Raw genomic sequence first — 18,759 nt, forward strand, 5'->3', positions numbered from 1 at the left:
CTATCACAAAACTCCTTTGGTTTGGTGGGCCAATCACCACACTTTGTTGGTGGGCGTTATGTTACTGCGACTGAGCAGAGAAGTAAATATGGCTCACTTGAAATGGCTTTGGCATCAACTTTGGATTATTTTGATTTGGGCTTTTCTTTGAGTCAAGAGCAGATAGAGGTACCTAAGTCCTTTATTTAGAAAAAAGGAAGTATTTGCATCTTCTTTGATGGAGTATAACAGACTGCCTCACTTACTGACATCCGTAGTAGTGAGTATGTCATGTTGTTTGTTGGCCAATAGCATGTAAAGACAGTTTGAAAGAAAACCATAGAACCCACCCCACAATTTAGAGCTTACAATGGATAGTGGCCAGAATATACAGTAACTGGCTGACCATGTCCGTCCCGCCAGTGCCATGTCATAAAACTTGAATCATCTCATACTGGTTTCTGGAAAATGACAATAAGTTCACTGTACTCAAATGGTCTCCACAGTCACCACATCTCAATCTAATAGAGAAGTGGTACACAATAGGCTGCCCGCGGGCCAAGTCCGGCCCGCTTGTGCAATGAGCCCACCCCGCGCTTCAGTGTTGCTTTGTTAAGAGGCCCTCGGACCCTTACATTTGAGTAACCCTGCAGTAGAGCATCTTTGGGATGTGGTGGAATGGGAGATTTGCATCATGGATGTGCAGCCAACACATCTGCAGCTACTGTGTGATGCTATCATTTCAATATGGACCAAAATCTCTGAGGAATGTTTTCAGTATCTGGTTGAATCTATAACTAGAAGGAATAAGGCAGTTCTGAAGGCAAAAGTGGGTCCAACCCAACACAAGCAAGGCGTTGAATGTAGATTGACAAGTTAACTGAGAGCTGTGCTTAATGGTTTAACTCCTTCATCACAACATACCGGTCTAGCTTTCTCATGAATGGAGAGACACTTCTCCAATCAGCCTTTGGATCTCCTGTTACCTCCTTCCCTCATTTATGAACAACACCCAGAGACACTCGAACATCTCCACTTTAACGATGGATTATACATTTTCTTGGTCTCATTTTTAAAACTTGTATGATTCATCAATAAATCAAAAAGAACACACGAGTGAAAAAGACAAAAACGTTGTGTGAGCTCGGATGTCTGCTGTCAACGATAGCACTGATGAAAAGGTGCATGTGGAAAGAGACAGATTGTGAGCTCAATGAAGCCCAGCTGGATTCAGGGTTCTCTCTGTCTCTCTGATTGGATGGGGCCTAAGCAGTGGCCTCTGATCAGTACTAATAGGCCTCCAAATGGCTGATTAATGTATTGACAGGTTTTGGGGATTAATTGATTGTGTTCAATGCGATTGTAGTCATCAGCAGTCTACAAAAGCTCAGACAACAGGGATTCATTAACATTTCATGGTAAAAAAAAACACAGAGTCATCAGAATACAAATGATATGGAGAAAGAAAAGGTGATTACCAGGGTTGAATTGAGTTTTTCGACACAAGTGTTACTTATGAACTCTGCAGCACAATATGGGAAACAATAGAAGTCAAGGCTGGCTGGGGTGATGGAGTTTTACTAGTTTACTTCACACCTCTCCTTGACCTTGATCAGACTTACTTTGGTCTGATTAACAAAGAGTTGCAGCTTACTCACAAGCAGCTTTAGCATCAGAACTTTTATAAATTACTATGAAAATTATTTAGTTTTTCTGCTTGGCACTTTCAGGAATGACCAGTTCTGTAAAACGTCCACATATGGAGGATTGTTTTTTTTTTTATCGGCAGATTCTGTCACTCCTGTGTCTGGTTGGAAATAGCCTTCCACACAAACAGGGTTTTATCTGCTTGATATCATCTTTACACTGTGTGAGATTCTGTTTCTGCCAAATGATCCATTTTTATTTTATTTTTATTTTTCAAATTTAACGTATTCAGCTGCTGAAACATCTTTTTCGCTGTCTGGATGTTGTAAAACATACATTTTATTTGTCTTAGTAGTTCACACTTTGGCCGTTCACACTCTAATTTTTAATGCAATAAGTCAAAATAGTGCTGCTATTATCCTGAGTTGCTAGAGCTGTTAAAAGCTTCTAATGGGGAGACAGTTTGTTACATTTTAGTTTATTTTTCATACTTTAGTGATATAAAAATATTAATTCATTGTCATTTGTCAAATCATTGCTTTGTTATTTTCATTAACCTGGCAATTTATAAGAAGAATAAAAAGTTTACTTCTAGATTGTAGTCTGATATCCATCTTCGCACTAGAGGGACTTATGTTTCTCAGCTGGCCATGGAACATCTTGGGATTTTCCCAGGGAAGCCGGTCCAAGTGGCTGGGGAGAGGAAAGTCTGGGCCTCTCTGCTTAGGCTGCTGCCCCACGACCTGATCCCGAATAAACAGAAGAGAATGGATGGATGGGTCTCAGATAATGCTCTTCCAGGTTTGTACTGATTTATCTAGTTCTTACATTTCCACTGATCAAATATTTGTTTTTAAGATATTGTTTAGTTTTAATTAAACATCGAACAAACAATAAAACCCACATTAAGGGTGAGCGCATGAGTTGGTGGGACATTCTGAGTTTCTGGTTTTCAAAAATACAATATGGCAGCACCCTTCCTCAGAATTATTTTTGATTTTATTTGTCAACTATGAATTACAGTAGAGGTCAGGAGTGTGTATTGGCAAGAATAGCGATCTCACAAAACAGTGGAGACAATTCGATATGTCATGATACTAAATCCCAATTTTTAGGAAAGAAACAAATTAGAAAACTTAGGCCAGACACTTCCAAGACTCATTCGAGATATGCAAAAGGGTTCAAAGTCAAGTGGCCTTCATTTGAACCTTTTTGGGTTACCATGACCGAGAACCTTCAACAGCATCCTAGATCTCATTGTTCTGTCAGAATGAAGGTGGTAAAATTCGCTGCCACCTAGCAGTCTGAGTTTAAATTGCGCCACATAAAAAATTACAGTAAATGTTTGCATGTAAATTCTTAATAAAATCAATATCAATATACTGCTTTGAAATATTGATTCAGTATCACAACATGGAATATTGTGATGTTTCAGTGTATCAGTATTTTCTTCCAACTCTAATAGAGAAGGCTTAGATTTCTTTGCTGATGACAATGATATATGATGCTTAAAGCACAAAACAAATCCCAAAAATGTTCCGGAAAAACAAAAATTCTACATTTTTATGTGTCTTAAAGGGATACAAAGTAATTTTGGCTTGCTTTTTGCACCCCCTAGTGTCCGTTAGTAAAAACAAAAATAAAACTTTTCTTGCTGTTTTGACACTTAATTTTACAGCTGAAATGTCTCCTCAGCTTTCATTACTGTCTACAGGGCTGGTTCACCACTAAATCAAACAAATCAACTGTGTTCATGGACTAACACAAGCAGGAAACGTGCTGGAAGCAGACTACAGCGCTGGCATGTCAACTCCACTTTATTAAGTCCAACAGGGACTGGATCGAATACTCCGAAGTTGCAAGCGCAGTATTCTGGGCACAGTGAGCGGTGGGAGTCTGCGTGACATTTCATTAACCATGTAAAGGGTTGTTTTAGTCCAAACTGGCTCAAGAAAATGATTTTAAAATATGAAAAAGTTGCATAGTGTGACTTTAACAATTCTTCTTTGTCCAAGAACAAGCAGAACACATGACGTCTTCAGGATACACAACTAAGTTGACACATAGTGTGGAACTTCCTTTCCTTCTACTTCCAAAGGTTATGTATAGGGATTTCACAGTCCGGATGATCACGTTTCATGCAGTGTTGCCTTATATGTGTGTGCCATATGTCACTGATGGAGCAGAACGCTGGACAGGGACAGAAATAACCCTTGAAACCACTAACCCACTTAGGCTGCTCACGGAGGTCACGATTAGCAGCATAATCACTGGCTAATGATGCTGCAATCCCCAAGATTAGAATTAAATCATGTTAATCTGTACAACAGGAGTACTTGCTGTGAATGAGCATGTGTCAGAAGGTCAAAATTACACACACCTAAAAACTCAAAACACACTCAAGAGATTTATCGAGAAATTTTAACTTTTATCTAATATTTTTTAGGTGTTGTAGAGTAAAAAAAAATCATAAACCTGACTTTTAATGCAAATTGAGGAAACCATATGTGCGCGCGCATGTGTGTGTGTGTGTGTGTGTGTACAGTTTTATAGTTTTTGTAAACAATTAAACAATTCAAACACAAACTTGTTTAATTCTGAAGCTTTAAATCTATAATTCACACTCACTTTGATGTTTTATTATTATTATTATTTTTTGCATCAGCAGCAAACATGTCAAATGTCAGAGGATTCACAGAAACAGTCAAAGTTCAGAAATCTTCAGGGAGACATATTATGCAAAATCCTTGTGCATCTTTTTGTGCCAACATGTGGGTCAAACGGCCTCTATAAACACACCAAATGTGGAAAAAAATCTGTCAATGTTTGATTTTAAGGAGTATGTGCCTAAAACAAACCATTTAAAAGATCCCAGTTTGTGATGTCACAAACGAGAAATTTTGCATACAAACACTTCTCACGTGCAATAGAGCCGGCAAACATGGGTATCGGAGCTTCTCGGCTTATAGCAGCCCGAGCAAAAGCTGTCAAGACTTAAACAGCTGAAAACATTTAGTGTGAGAGATATAGTGTAAAGAATTTCATGAACGTGTTTTGTATCAAACATAGAACTATCATCACTTACAAAAGTCATTAATATGTCTCCTTGAATAACTCTGTTTGAATGCAAATGGTTCTTCATGTAAATCAGAGTCTATTCTGGAGGTTTTGGAGCCATATTGTTCTTTCAATTTGCGTCATACTGTAATTATTAGCACTTGAACCATCAATTCATATTATAAGGGATTATAGTAAGTGTGTGTGTGTGTGTGTGTGTGTGTGTGTGTGTGTGTGTGTGTGTGTGTGTGTTTGTGTGTGTGTGTGTGTGTTTATGTAGGCAGGGGGGTTATTTGTTTTATTTACCACAGAACTCACAGACCACAAAACTAGAAAGCATGCAACAAGCTGCTCATTATGGAAGATAATAATGTCATAATGTCTTTGTAAAGGTTCATACAAGTTAATGTTGAAAATGATGTCGTATTTTCTGTTGTCTGATGCTTCATTTACCTGGTACCAAACTTGCAAGCAAGAGGACTTGATGTCCTAAAGTCTGAAAGAGTAATGTGCTCTTTGACGAGAAGGTGCTATATTCAAAAGATTTAAACTTAAATTAAATCTAAAAAGGTCGCTATAATTAAGCTCAGTTAGTCTAAAATAAAGCATGTCTGTTTTTATCTGATGAGACAGACCTTTATATCCCAGAAGAGCATTTCTAACCCTAACCCGGCCTGTGTAAACAAATCATTCCTACACTTTTCCTTCTTAGTTTGCAAATTATGAGCAGGATGCATTTATTTCTCTTACATTCTTGTAGTTTGAAGTCATTTTTACACCAAACCCACATATTACTTTATCCTTAATGAAGTCTTATGTTAGTTTTTTCTCTCTGGTTCATGTAGAAGCAAAATGTAGCATGACGATATTAGTTTTTCCTTTTGAGCTGCAAAGCACATCAAAACACCAATTTACTATTTAAAAATACATTTAAAAATAGTAAAAAAAAAAAAAATCAACTTTGTAAAAATTAAAAAACACCATCCAACCAACTACACTATTTCAAAAGATGAACTATTATTTCTTTGAATTGTCTCTTCTAATAATTCTCGGTAACTCTTCCTTTTACAGTCCCCTAATTACTATGCACTTACATGGTAATTACACAGTAAGTTGAAGTGTATTATTGTTACTGAGTTCTTAAACAGTTATTGCCATGTAACTCAGGTTCAGTTCTAGTTGTTATTTTTATGAATCATTCCCAGTAAATACTGCTTTACACAATAATTACTAGTGATGGGAATTCCGGCTCCTTTTAGAGAGCCGGTTCTTTTGGCTCAGCTCACCAAAAAGAGCCGGTTCTTTTGGCTCCCAAGTGGCTCCTCAGATTTTCTGTTGCGTAGAGTACATTTATAACCAAAATAATGCAAAACTATATGTAAAATAATTTACTAATGTAAAAAAAAGCAATATATCAAATATTTATCATTTCTATGGATTTAATAACTGAACACTTTAAGAAATCTCCACTTTCCGACTGCTGGCGCTCATTTTCTCACCGTCTTCGTCGCACACTCCTCCCTCTCGCTCGCCTTTTTCCTCCTCCTCATTCCCTCTCGTCTCCCTCCTCCCACATGTGCTCTGCTGTGTGTCTGAGTATGATCCTCCCTCTTCCCCGCCTCTGTGTGTGGACAGTCTGGACACACAGTTACACATGTTGACCAATCGCCTGTAGCTTTCACCAAGGCGGGGCGGGGTGGGGGGGGGGGGGGGGGGGGGGGACGGCTCCCAATGACGAGCCGGCTCCCGTCGTTCACTTCAACGAGCCGGCTCTTAGAGCCGGTTCGTTCGCGACCGACACATCACTAATAATTACACTTTGTAAGGAAAATGAGAGGTTCTTATATTTTATTTAATGAGCCGTAAGGCGTGGAATTCCATAGAAAACATGAAATCCACCTTACGGGGGTTATTTTAACCAGAAGATCGGATCTTTTTAATGCAGAGATTATGTAACTGTTACGTATTCACTCAGAGACAACAGAATAGAGAGAGTCAAGTTTAAAAGTTAAGAATTTTATTACTAACAAATTAAACTAGGCTGACTTCAAAACTAAATGTATAGTGTAACTAAAAAATGGATGAGACGGTGAATGGATGACATGTCATGTAATCAGAACCAGCAAATCCGAAGAAGCGATTAGTTCTGACGGGAACTGAAGATGTTGTTTTGAAATAAGCTTTGGTTAGTTTCAGAAACAGCATGAGACCCCATCATGTTGTGTCTACCTTTGCCTTCGGTGGAAGTCCTCTTGTAGATCAGGAATGCCGTGGTCCAGCGGACCCTCTTTGGAAACCGAGCTGGTAGAAGAAGCCGCGGTTCCGACCAGACCTGTCTTGAGTTACTTCCGGCACACGACACGTTATTGGCGTCTGTTCAGACCCAGCCTGGGTCGGTGGAGCTTTTATTCTGAAAGGAGCTGTTGTTGCTGGTTGTTATAGCAACTGGATTTTTCAGCTTGTCGTGGTTCTTTCGGTTGAAGAGTTAAAGGTCAGATTGGCCACTCCGACGCTTGCTCTGGAACGCTTTGAACTGGCGTTACAGCTGATGTGGCATAGTTTTATACCTCGGATGTTATGGTTTATTGTCAAATGAAAATTACCAAACACCGTCATAAGCACACCTCCTTCAGATCTGTAAGGTTCTGATTGGATCAGTGAAGAAATGTGTTATGTCTTTTTAACACTACGTGAAATGAGTCCTGTTGGAATCCTTAAAGTCACAGTACTTGTCATTTCTAAGATCATAATAAAGTAATTAATATTTTAATTTCACAGGTCGGTCACATCTTATTATTGACTAACACTTTGATGGATTATCTTTATTAAAGTAGAGTTCTTTGATTAATTAAAAGAAAAGAGTTCATTCTTCATTCTTCTGTCTTCATTGCTGGAACGTAAACAGTTTAGAAGCGAATGCATGACCTTGAGGCTGTTTCATGCACTCTGGCACTGTGTCAAAACTCTATATGCAGGGTTGTGTCAGTCATCACTGCATCGCCTACAGGTTGTGCAGAACAGTGCAGCCAGGTTCCTGACTGGGACCAGGAAACGGGACCACATCAGTCCGGTTCTGGCCTCCCTGCACTGGCTTCCGATTTGCTATCGCTCACAATTCAAAATCCTCGTCTTTGTTTATCATTTCTTCCAGGGTGGTGGTCCCCCCATCTGGCCACTCTCCTGAACAAACACTCCCCATCACGCACTCTGCGCTCCTCTGACCAAGGCCTGCTCGCTGTCCCTCGTTCTAGGTGTCGTACCCGTGGGGACCGGGCTTTCTCAGTCCTAGCACCGTTACTCTGGAACCAGTTGCCACCCTCAGTTAGGCTGTCCCCCTCTCTGCCAGTCTTTAAGAGTCACCTAAAAACACACCTCCTCCGCTTGGCGTTTCCAGAACATGTTTGATTTTGGCCCTCTTTTATGTTGACTTTATCTCACAGTTTTCATTGGTTCACTCAATCCATCCATTCAATCCAAATGTGTTTCACACATTTGTCCTGTACCAGAATGTTTCATCTATCTTGTAATTTTTATTTTGTAATTTGTATTTTGTAATTTCAATTGCTTTTATTGTTGATTTATTCAATATATTTACCTACAACTGTACCATGTTCAGCGCTTTGGGCTTCCTGACAGGGTTGCGGAAGGCGCTTTATAAATAAAGCTTTGATTGATTGATTGACAACATGGATATTCAGGCTTTTGAGTCCAAACCAAAGTAAAACTGGCTTTGGAAAACCTAATGTGTTTACAAAAGTTCTGAAGCACTTGTGTGCCTTCATTCAATATGAATGTGCATGCATGACTTACATAAATAAGTTCTCTCCAACATATAACAAGATCAAATTTGCTAACAACTTGTGCCTGCAGCAATCTGCAGCATAATGTGGGACCGGCGCTGCTTTCCTTTGTATTTATAAGAGTAACTATCTCAAGGTCCAAAATTAGGGGTGGAGAGTGTTTTATTGAAGCGTGACTTCCAAAGGTTTGTGAAAGGCAATTTGCTTCTAAATGCTGCTTTATTTGCCATAAATCTAAGAAAAAGTTTGAGTTTTATGCAACTCGGATGGTGGAGGCTGTACTGCAGGGAGAACACAGAGGAAGACATTATCTATTTAGAATCACACTTAGAAAACGTTGTGAAAACATATTTATTATTGGGAATATTTCATCTTAATTTGCTGGAAATGTTTCTTTAAGGATTTTAAAGCAACTTCATTGCAAACAGTGGTGGAATTTATTAGTTGATGTGCATATTGTCCTTTGCAAAACTAGACAGATTACATGAGTATTTAATGCACTAATGTAAAGTTCTTTGAAACATATTTTTTCTGGATAAAAATGACTTTCATTATGGCGCAGAAGGTTTTCAGCCTCAAGTTGCCGATATTACCCCCTGGATTTAACAGCAGAAATAGCAAAGAAGAAAGGAAAATTCAGCTTGAGAAACAATTTGATTGATGATTTAAAAAATAAATAAAATAAAATAAACAAGACATTTATTAAGTGGATCATTTTCCCAGGTAGTGAGACATTGAAGCAGCAGATATTTAATGTCAGATAATAAGAGAATTCACCTATAGACTTTGTCACAGTTTATCCGAGCACACAAGGACATCAGTATTCTCAAAACTGGAACAATGTGTCAGTGGAAAGTGTCGCTTGACCTGGGGTCAGAATATGATCGTACACATATTCTATGTTGCAAATGAAATATGTCATTGACTTTTATGTTCTACACAACCAAGTGAACCAAGTTCACTAACAGAGGCGATGGTACAGGAAAGTGAGTTTAAACGTTTGGTCAGAGTTAAGGAAGTGAGCAGGAGTCAATCCGAAGGTTGAGAATTGTGTTGGCTGCTGGGAAGAAAAATGGAGACGCTTTGGATAAAAAACTTAAATTGAACACAACTCACATGACGCTTCAAAACAGCAAAGCAGCCAAATAAATAATAATAATAAGTCAACTCAAAGATCAAAAACCATCATAAACCTATCAGTTTTGGCCAGTAAGATGATTTTTTCCCCCATTGAAATTACTGTCAGTTTATCTGAGCAATTCCTAGTGGGCACAAAAATTTTAGTAACAAGGCTGGATATAAAAATTCTAATATTCTTTGCCTTAACTGATTAACTTAAGCACACCATTGTTTTTCTTGTGAAATTACCAATAAGTTTGATGAGAATAAGAGCTCCCAGAGGGCTCAACACACACACACACACACACACACACACACACACACACACACACACACACACACACACACACACACACACACACACACCTCATGTTTTTTGTGTATTTTGGGTTCCTTTATAGCTTACTGGTTATTTTTAAGACTTCTTTTAGATGCACAGCAGAAAGTGCTTCAGAACGTTTGTAAGCCATCCTGCTTGTTTCTTTCCCCTTCTTTTGATGTATGAAAAAACAAAAGTTGGATCTAAGACCATGGTCACCACCCGTCTTGAAAAGTTTGCCCCCTCACATGTACTAATGTGCCACAAACAGGATGTTAATATCGCCAACCATTCCCATTTTATTAAGGTGTATCTGTATAAATGACCCACCCTGTATATAGTCACTTAAAAGGATGGCTTGCCAAGGCCAGAGTTAAGGAAGTGAGCAGGAGTCAATCCGAAGGTGCAGGTCAATCCGACACTGCAGTGCCAGCTATTCAATTCTGCTTTATTAATTAACTTCTTTCCCTAACTTCTTTCTTGAAAAGTAATATAGCTTTTACATATATCACAGTGTCAGAGGAAGTAAGGGTTAAGCTGAAGTGAAGGAAAAGGTATTTGGAGCTCAACACTTTACGATATAATTAGTTCCTGGGAATATTTTAATAGATTTTGACTTAAACCAATGATAACCAAAAAATTCAAATAAATCAAACATTACTGACACAACATTGTCTCAAAGTTTATCGAAAAACTGTATGATAGTAGTAAGCAGACTTTGAATCAACCCCTGAAAATTTCCACTTTGTGCACACACAGTGAGACAATTGAGTAAATGGCTCCACAGGTCACTAGAAAGGTCAATTGCTCTATCTTCATTTGCACTATTATAGAGTTTCATTGGGAAGTAAAAGCCACATTGACCCCTGACAAAGCCCTTTTATAGCAGGCTGCAAATCAATGTGAAGTGGGAGCAAATTCTGTGATTATACAAGACAGAAAGAACAGCATTAATCAAATGTCACACATCAGTTATGTCTGTTCCAGAGCATTTGATCTCATCACTGTGGAACCACAAAAACAGCAATCAGTCTTCACTTGAAAATATATACAGGTCCTTCAAAAAAAATTGCATATTGTGATAAAGTTCATTATTCTCTGTAACGTACTGATAAACATTAGACTTTCATATATATTAGATTAATCACACACAACTGAAGTAGTTCAAGCCTTTTATTGTTTCTAATATTGATGATTTTGGCATACAGCTCATGAAAACCCAAAATTCCTATCTCAAATAATTAGCATATCATGAAAAGGTTCTCTAAACGAGCTATTGACCTAATCATCTGAATCAACTCATTAACTCTAAACACCTGCAAAAGATTTCTGAGGCTTTTAAAAACTCCCAGCGTGGTCCACTACTCAAAACCGCAATCATGGGTAAGACTGCCGACCTGACTGCTGTCCAGAAGGCCATCACTGACACCCTCAAGCAAGAGGGTAAGACACAAAGAAATTTCTGAACAAATGGGCTGTTCCCAGAGTGCTGTATCAAGGCACCTCTGTGGGAAGGAAAAAGTGTGGCAGAAAACACTACACGAGAAGAGGTGACCAGACCCTAAGGAAGATTGTGGAGAAGGACCGATTCTAGACCTTGGGGGACCTGCGGAAGCAGTGGACTGAGTCTGGAGTAGAAATGTCCAGAGCCACCGTGTACAGGCGTGTGCAGGAAATGGGCTACAGGTGCCGCATTCCCCAGGTCAAGCCACTTTTGAACCAGAAACAGCGGCAGAAGCGCCTGACCTGGGCTACAGAGAAGCAGCACTGGACTGTTGCTCAGGGGTCCAAAGTACTTTTTTCAGATGAAAGCAAATTTTGCATGGCATTCGGAAATCAAGGTGCCAGAGTCTGGAGGAAGACTGGGCAGAGGGAAATGCCAAAATGCCTGAAGTCCAGTGGCAAGTACCCACAGTCAGTGATGGTCTGGGGTGCCATGTCAGCTGCTGGTGTTGGTCCACTGTGTTTTATCAAGGGCAGGGTCAATGCAGCTAGCTATCAGGAGATTTTGGAGCACTTCATGCTTCCATCTGCTGAAAGGCTTTATGGAGATGAAGATTTCATTTTTCAGCATGACCTGGCACCTGCTCACAGTGCCAACACCACTGGTAAATGGTTTACTGACCGTGGTGTTGCTGTGCTCACTTGGCCTGCCAACCCTCCTGACCTGAACCCCGTAGAGAATCTGTGGGATATTGTGAAGAGAAAGTTGAGAGACGCAAGACCCAACACTCTGGATGAGCTTAAGGCCGCTATAGAGCTCCGGACCCCACGTGACTCTCAGTTAGTGGACGCCATTTTGGCATGCAAAAAAGGTAAACAAACACGGATGTAACCATGAACATGAACGGGATCCGCTTGGATTTTACTTCGTCTGAGTTTACTTCACACTTTAAAACAGAAGAAATTGTTTTATATAGTCAGAAATTAAATAGACTAAACATCTCCGACCCTTACCGTGCCCCTGGGATACTTTTTAAAAACGCCAGAAGCTGTCGGAGCGGACCTCTTACCGGCACAACACCGGACCTGGCCGGGGGAACCCCTTGGGATTCCCCCGGCCGGAGGAGCTGGGGAGAGGTCTGGGACTCTCGACTCTACTGCCCGCTCCGACGCCAGAAGCTGTCGGAGCGGGCTTCTTACCGGCACAACACCGGACCTGACCGGGGAACCCCTTGAGATTTACCCGGAGGAGCTGGCTCCGGCGGCTGGGGAGAGGGAAGTCACGCTACTGCCCCTGCAACCCGATTCCAGATAAGCGGATGAAAATGGATGGATGGACGGACAAATAACAGATTTACACGTAAGTAGTCTCGGTGAGACAGATAATAGCAATCCAAAGTGCTTCAATGTGTGATCTGACAATTGATCAACCACTGCTTAAAAATAAAATACAGTTTAGCCGGTTAATTGCTGTGATCATAAAACACGTACACGGCAGCACGCAGAACTCACGAGGCAACGTTTACATGATGTTTACTTGCTGCTATGAGTAATAAGACAGAAAAACCCACGCCAAAATAAGTTTAGGAAGCCCACTAAGAATCGTAATAAAAGCATTTAAAATAAACACCATACACAGGTGAGGAAATGTTGGTTTAAGTACCTGATATGAAGTGGTCGCTGCATAAGCAAAATCCTTTACTCTCGGGATCCCACAGCTTCATTTTCGCCCGGTCACTAGTGCGTTTTATTACAATGATCCAACGTTTGCGGCGCTCCGGATCTTGGGGAATCCTGTAGATGACTCATTCCTTATGTCGTCCGCGCCTGTTCTGCATCCTGGGGCACAACAGGAATCTACCATATTTCCCGTTTGATTGAGTTTTCTGACAATAACAAATAGTCTAGCTGCCGGCTTCTGCCTGCCAAATGGCGCTGTTTCGATTTGAACTGTTGCATGCCGGGAGAAGTGACGTCAACTCCCGGAGCTCTATAGAAGCATCCTGGACCTCCATAACACCTCAGCAGTGCCACAGGCTGATTGCCTCCAAGGAGGCACGAGACTGCATGTGTTCCCTTTAAATTGGCCTGCCTTCATCCCATCAGCTGGAGCTCAGAGCCTCTCTGCAGCTCTGAACACAGATAACGAATTGTCAACAATAATGTTGTCTCCTCAAGGTCCATCCTTATCGTCCTACAGGATTCTTCATGCCTAACACTTGCAGCTCAGATCAGTTGCCAAATCAAAGAAGGATTTCCTAAATTAAATATAAACTTCTAAAACTTATAAGCTAGATAATCATTAAACATTTGTTTATTGCTTCTTATAATTATTATAATATAATGAAATGTTTCATTAATCTGTGCTCAATGATTGAAGTTTGAAATGAATGTTATGTTATGATTACATTGAAAGATTGAAATGTTTCAGCATGTTAATATGACAAGGTCGTCACCATTTGCACTCACATAAGAACAATGTAAGGTTAAGATAAACTCATGACACATAGCTAGTCCTTTACCCCAGATCAGAGCCTCCGGTATCAAAGAAGGTGTGTTTCTGAGACTCTTGGTAATATTCCTCAGACTTGTCAACCTCTGGTTGGCTACACAATCATAACATGAGAACATTAAAACCAGATCACTCAGGTGATTCAGCAGTTCTAGAGAAAGCTTCAGACCGGCCATCTGAAGAAAAACCTCTTTAACCCATCAAAGCTTTTCACACGTCGTCAAAACCTTTTTGCACCTGCAAAGCTGATACTGCAGCAGTTCCTGCAGAACAAGCTGATATTGTTTACACTCTTTAAAGAGTCCCAGACGTGCGGTTCCGTCCATCTGTCGTGATTCGAGACATCTCTGGACTGAAGAGTCGGTACCACGGTATTCTACAGCCTTCGGTTCCAGAGGTCATCCGACCTCTCTGACCTTCGGATCCACCAAGAGGGTCTCCGAAAACGGGTGAAGAAGACACACAGATAGCATCTGATGTGCTTTTGATAATAATCAACTTCATAACTTAGCACAACCCAAATTCTTTTACATCCAGAACTCAGCTTTCCTAGATACGGAAGTTCTGATAACATCGCATTCACACATTATCGTGTTCTGTGTCCCTCTGTCCCCAGCCTCCTCCTGTTCTCACTCCAGGTTCTCCTCTTGTGTCCTGTTATTATCCCCCGCCCTCTCTAGACTTCCCTCAGGTATCCTCCTCATCCATCCAGTTATTAGTTGTTTATTTTTGCCCTCAGTCTTTAGGTTTAGTTTTATCCGTGTTTTATAGGTTAAGGTTTTTCTGCCATCCTGCTTGTTTCTTTCCCTTCATTTAGGTTATTGTATGCACCTGCCTTCCCTCCAGATCTCACTCCTCACACCTGTCACCTGTTCCCCTGATCACCTCCCTCTGTGTTTAAAAACCCTGTCTTGTCCTTCAGTGTTTGTTGGTCCATTGTTGTTTTGGTCCCTCGTCATGTTCTAGTCTTTGTGCTCATTACTGAGCTTTTGTTTTTTGGCTTCCTGATTTTCAGTTTTCTGGATTTCACTCCTGCATCTCTAAGTGATTTTGTATTGCCAGTTGCCACCTTAATAAAAGGATTTTACCTTTTTCAACTACTCGTGCCTCGAGTCGTTCTGGGCTTCTGCATTTTGGGTCCTACCTCCTCCTGCTCAGCGTGAAACACATAGGTTCATACATTACCTTTAGTTCCATCCATCACAGTAAAATGTTAGTTAACTTGTAATGTTTTAATTGTTTGTAAAATAAATTCCTACTTTTATAAACCTGACTCTTTTTCTGAATCAAAATGAAGTGTGTACAATCCCTTAATAAATAAAGAATCCTAGAATCTTCTGATAAACACACAAAGACCAAGCAGGGTTGATGTTCTATATTTAGATAGAGTATCGCAGCTTATTGGTCATAAGTAAAGGCAATCTATATATTGAGCTCATAAAGCACTCAATTTACCAAACCCTACTATATATATATATATATATATATATATATATATATATATATATAATTATTCAGTCAGATGAGTCGATTGAAGACTCATTCTTATTTACAACATCAATCTGGCCAAGAAACAGCAGCAAAAGACACATAATTAGCAACAGATTGACAAGATGAAAACAAACAAGATCAACATAAGATAAAACAGTTAGACACAAAGACACTGTTCTCACATATAATAGTAATCAAACAGACTTAAACAGTCTAAGTACTCAGAAGCAGGCACATTCAGCGGAAATATTGATTGCAGTGAATTATTGAAGGTGGATAATGGAATGTAGGTAGTGAGCTTCAGTGATTTTTGCAGCTCATCCAGTCGTTGGAAGCAGCAAACTGGAATGACGAGCGACCAAAGGAGGTGCAAGCTTTGAGAATAACCATATAGATTAAGTTACTGGAACGTAAATTGCGCTGGTTGTTGGAATTGATGAGTAATTAGCGAAGATATGACTGTGTTCTACCGATGAATATTTTGTATATGAACTGATACCAATGTGTCTGCAGGAATGGAGTGATGGCCAGTTAACGACTGAGTACACATCACAATCATGAGTAGTGAAAGGGGCACCAGTGATCAAATGAATGGCCGAGTGATAAATGACATTAAGTTTATGAAGAAGTTTTTTATAAGCAGTTCTATAAATGATGTCACCGTAATCTCCATGCTGTCTTTTTGGTCACGGACATTGAATCCTTCAGCCCCTCCCTGGCGGTAAGGCGTTTCCTTTTTCCTGTTTTCAGTGTTGCACTACGTGTAGCTGTTTGGTGTTTGGGGCTCGCTAAAACTGACTTAATTTCTCTGTACTAGGATGTCTCTGAGTTATTGTAGCACAAAAGCACGCTAAAACACACATTTTCTGTTGTTCCACCTAGCTTTTAGGGAACCATTTGAGTTTGCACGCAGTTTATTTGGTGTTGAACAGTTTGCTCGTCCAGTTAGCTTAGCCTCAGCACGGCTATGGCTACTTCTGTCTCTGCTTCTCTGTCTCCTATCTCTTGCTCTCTTTGTCAGATGTTTAGTTACTCCTCTGCCTCCTTTAGTGATAATGGCACGTGTAATAAATGTAGCATTTTTGTAGCTTTGGAGGCGAGGGTGTCGAAATTGGAGGCCCGGCTCCACGCGGTTGAAAAGCCCGTAAACAGCCGTAGCAACTTAGCTAGCGCAGGGCTAACTAGCTCAGAACCACCCCGTAGCGATCCTCCAGCAGAACCCGAGCACCCGGGACCTCAGGCCGGCTGGATGACGGTACGCAGGAAGCATAGAACTCAGCCTGTGGGCCACCTCCAACCCGTCCACGTTTCTAACAGAGCGGGCAACATTAAATCTTATCTGAAACTGCTGGCTAAGGATAAGCATAAATACAGTAAGATTGTTATTCACGCTGGCGGTAACAATACCCGTTTACACCAATCGGAGGTTACTAAAATTGATGTTGCTTCGGTGTGCAAGTTTGCCAAAACAATGTCGGACTCCGTGATTTTCTCTGGCCCCCTACCTGATAGGACCAGTGACGACATGTTTAGCCGCATGCTGTCCTTCAACCGCTGGTTGTCTAGGTGGTGTCCTGAAAACAACGTGGGCTACATTGATAATTGGAAAACTTTTTGGGGAAAACCTGGTCTGATGCGGAGAGACGGCATCCATCCCTCTTTGGATGGAGCAGCTCTTCTTTCTAGGAACATGGCCAGTTTTATTAGTCCTCCATGACTACCCAGGGTCCAGACCAGGAAGCAGAGTCATAGTTTAACCCACCCCTCTGCAGCTTCTGTAGTGTTACCCACCCACTACCCCATAGAGACAGTGTCCTGCCCACGGCCAAAATCACACAGATTAAATATCAGGCTTAATAAAGCAAATCATGGAAATCTCATAAATATTAGAACAAATTCAACTGAGCAGAAAACTAGAAAAATTAAATGTGGGTTGTTGAACATTAGATCCATTTTTTCTAAGACTTTGTTAGTTAATGACTTGATTTGTGATAATCAGATTTCTTTGCTCTCTCTCACAGAATCCTGGCTGCAGCAAGAGGACTATGTTAGCTTAAATGAGTCGACTCCTTCAAATTATTTAAATCATCATATTGCTCGAAGTACAGGGCGAGGAGGAGGAGTAGCAACCATTTTTCATTCTGATTTATTAATCAGTCCCTTACAGATTAATAGTTACAGTTCGTTTGAACATCTTATTCTTAGTTTTCCTAATCCAGATTGCAAAACTGTAAAACCACTCTTGTTTGTAGTTTTATATCGTCCACCAGGCCCTTACTCTGAGTTTTTGGATCAGATCTCTGATTTTTTATCTGATTTGGTGCTAAATACTGATAAGGTCATTGTAGTGGGGGATTTTAATATTCATGTGGACATTGAAAATGATTGCCTCAATCTAGCCTTTAGTAATATCTTAGAGTCAATTGGTTTTACTCAAAGAATACACAGCTCCACCCACTCCTGCCATCATACATTGGACCTTGTGCTGACTTATGGCATAGAGTGTGAGGAAATAACGATCTTTCCACATAATCCAGTCCTCTCGGACCACTTTCTGATAACCTTTTGAGTTTTTTATAACTGAGTTCTCGAGACATGAAAGTAAATTTCTCTATAGTCGGTCTCTATCTGACAACGCAGTTGCATCTTTTAAATCAACTGTTCCATCTTTACTGTCCTCAGCATCTCAGAGGAACGTAGCAGAGGGCAATATTTTCAGTTCTAGCCCTTCACAAATTGATGCCTTAGTTCATCATGTTAATTCCTCTTTACGTGTGGCATTAGATGATGTTGCCCCTTTAAAAAAGAAGGTAATTAGGGACAGGAAGTTGGCTCCCTTGTTTAATTCTCATTTACGAGCCTTAAAACCAAACTCTAGGAAATTGGAGAGAACATGGCGCTCTACGCACCATGAGGAGGCCTACCTATCCTGGAAAAATAGTCTTGTGCTTTATAAAAATAAGCTTTGACAAACCAGAACTGCTTATTTCTCAGCATTAATTGAGGAGAATAAGCATAATCCTAAATTTCTTTTCAGTACAGTTGCTAAACTTACACAGAATCATAGCTCTGAGCCATCTACTCCCTTAGCCCTCAGCAGCAATGACTTCATGGGATTTTTTACAAGTAAAATTAATTCTATTAGAAACAAAATCTTTAGCATCCTCCCTAATGCGATTTCTTCTTCATCAGTAAGTGAGGCAGCATCAGAGCTAACTGTAGAACCTCATCTGTGCTTGAACCGTTTTGATCCAGTTGAGCTTTCAGTTATCAAAAATATTAGTTTCATCTAAACCTTCAACTTGCATTTTGGATCCAATCCCAACCAAATTATTTAAAGATGCATTTCCTTTGGTTACTGCCCCCATTCTAGATATAATCAATCTATCCTT

Source organism: Nothobranchius furzeri, chromosome 4 (genome assembly GCF_043380555.1).
Source record: "Nothobranchius furzeri strain GRZ-AD chromosome 4, NfurGRZ-RIMD1, whole genome shotgun sequence".
In the NCBI taxonomy this organism is placed as follows: domain Eukaryota; kingdom Metazoa; phylum Chordata; class Actinopteri; order Cyprinodontiformes; family Nothobranchiidae; genus Nothobranchius; species Nothobranchius furzeri.